Source organism: Salarias fasciatus, chromosome 17 (genome assembly GCF_902148845.1).
Source record: "Salarias fasciatus chromosome 17, fSalaFa1.1, whole genome shotgun sequence".
Classification (NCBI taxonomy): domain Eukaryota; kingdom Metazoa; phylum Chordata; class Actinopteri; order Blenniiformes; family Blenniidae; genus Salarias; species Salarias fasciatus.
Window position 1 is genome coordinate 257,886 of NC_043761.1, and position 2,552 is coordinate 260,437.

The following is a 2,552-nucleotide window of genomic DNA, read 5'->3' on the forward strand; positions in this document are numbered from 1 at the left end:
TCCCGGTTGCTGCCTCCTCCCGGACCGGGACTGACTGAGCAGGTGAGGCGCAGGTCTCGAGCGGTCCCTCTGGATCTGCGCTCTGATTGGTCCGCGCCTCGAAGAGGACGAAGCTGATTGGCTGAGAGCAGCGCCGTCCTCAGGGAAGCAGGTGGGATTAAAACATCTAATCCGCATCATTGACCTGGACTCTGCAGGACTCCGCAGTGATCCAGGAACTTGATTCACACTCCGACACTTTATTAGGATGAAGACGGCCCGTGGAGCTGATGTCCCCCCGTCCCGCCTGCAGTCAGGGACCCGGATGTCCAGAGGAAAGAGACGAAAGAGACGAAAGAGACGAAAGAGACGAAAGAGACGAAAGAGACGACGTCCTCGTGAGCAGAAAGGAAGCGGTTCAGGAGAAACAGAAGGAACCCGAGTCTGAAAAGCAGGAGCTGAGCGGCCGAGGTCCCGGTGGTTCTGTTCTGGTCCAGGCGCTCCCGGCGCTTCAGATGCTATTATTTATTTATTTATTTGTTTATTTGTTTGTTTATTGCTGTTCTTAAGTCTTTCTGTTACATCTGTATGCTTCCACTGACCAAACCGGCCGAAGCTGCCGGCGGCAAAGAAAGATGGAAGAATCTCCTCAACTTGGCATCGGCCTGCTTCAACAGCAGAAACCAGAGACGCCGTCAGGAAGCCGAAGGTCAACCGAAGGTCATCGCTCTACAGCCACGAAGCAACACCCGGAGCCCCGGAGCCCCGGACCAGCAGCAGCCACTGAGAACAGCTGGTAAAGAAGAACCTGATCCTGACTGATGGAGCGGTCCAGAGTCCAGCTCCTCCGGAGGGGCGGGGTTCCAGAGTCCAGCTCCTCCGGAGGGGCGGGGTTCCAGAGTCCAGCTCCTCCAGAGGGGCGGGGTTCTGGTCCAGCTCCTCCAGAGGGGCGGGGTTCCAGAGTCCAGCTCCTCCAGAGGGGCGGGGTTCCAGAGTCCAGCTCCTCCAGAGGGGCGGGGTTCCAGAGTCCAGCTCCTCCAGAGGGGCGGGGTTCCAGAGTCCAGCTCCTCCGGAGGGGCGGGGTTCCAGAGTCCAGGTCCTCCGGAGGGGCGGGGTTCCAGAGTCCAGGTCCTCCGGAGGGGCGGGGTTCCAGAGTCCAGCTCCTCCGGAGGGGCGGGGTTCCAGAGTCCAGCTCCTCCGGAGGGGCGGGGTTCCAGAGTCCAGCTCCTCCGGAGGGGCGGGGTTCCAGAGTCCAGCTCCTCCAGAGGGGCGGGGTTCCAGAGTCCAGCTCCTCCAGAGGGGCGGGGTTCCAGAGTCCAGCTCCTCCAGAGGGGCGGGGTTCCAGAGTCCAGCTCCTCCGGAGGGGCGGGGTTCCAGAGTCCAGCTCCTCCGGAGGGGCGGGGTTCCAGAGTCCAGGTCCTCCGGAGGGGCGGGGTTCCAGAGTCCAGGTCCTCCGGAGGGGCGGGGTTCCAGAGTCCAGGTCCTCCGGAGGGGCGGGGTTCCAGAGTCCAGGTCCTCCGGAGGGGCGGGGTTCTGGTCCAGCTCCTCCAGAGGGGCGGGGTTCCAGAGTCCAGCTCCTCCAGAGGGGCGGGGTTCCAGAGTCCAGCTCCTCCGGAGGGGCGGGGTTCCAGAGTCCAGCTCCTCCGGAGGGGCGGGGTTCCAGAGTCCAGGTCCTCCGGAGGGGCGGGGTTCCAGAGTCCAGGTCCTCCGGAGGGGCGGGGTTCCAGAGTCCAGGTCCTCCGGAGGGGCGGGGTTCCAGAGTCCCGGTCCTCCGGAGGGGCGGGGTTCCAGAGTCCAGGTCCTCCGGAGGGGCGGGGTTCCAGAGTCCAGGTCCTCCGGAGGGGCGGGGTTCTGGTCCAGCTCCTCCGGAGGGGCGGGGTTCTGGTCCAGCTCCTCCGGAGGGGCGGGGTTCCAGAGTCCAGCTCCTCCGGAGGGGGGGGGTTCTGGTCCAGCTCCTCCGGGGGGGCGGGGTTCTGGTCCAGCTCCTCCGGAGGGGCGGGGTTCTGGTCCAGCTCCTCCGGAGGGGCGGGGTTCTGGTCCAGCTCCTCCGGAGGGGCGGGGTTCTGGTCCAGCTCCTCCGGAGGGGCGGGGTTCTGGTCCAGGTCCTCCGGAGGGGCGGGGTTCTGGTCCAGGTCCTCGGGGGGGGCGGGGTTCTGGTCCAGGTCCTCCGGAGGGGCGGGGTTCTGGTCCAGGTCCTCCGGAGGGGCGGGGTTCTGGTCCAGCTCCTCCAGAGGGGCGGGGTTCCAGAGTCCAGCTCCTCCGGAGGGGCGGGGTTCTGGTCCAGCTCCTCCGGAGGGGCGGGGTTCTGGTCCAGCTCCTCCGGAGGGGCGGGGTTCTGGTCCAGGTCCTCCGGAGGGGCGGGGTTCTGGTCCAGGTCCTCCGGAGGGGCGGGGTTCTGGTCCAGGTCCTCCGGAGGGGCGGGGTTCTGGTCCAGGTCCTCCGGAGGGGCGGGGTTCTGGTCCAGGTCCTCCGGAGGGGCGGGGTTCTGGTCCAGGTCCTCCGGAGGGGCGGGGTTCTGGTCCAGGTCCTCTGGAGGGGCGGGGTTCTGGTCCAGGTCCTCCGGAGGGGCGGGG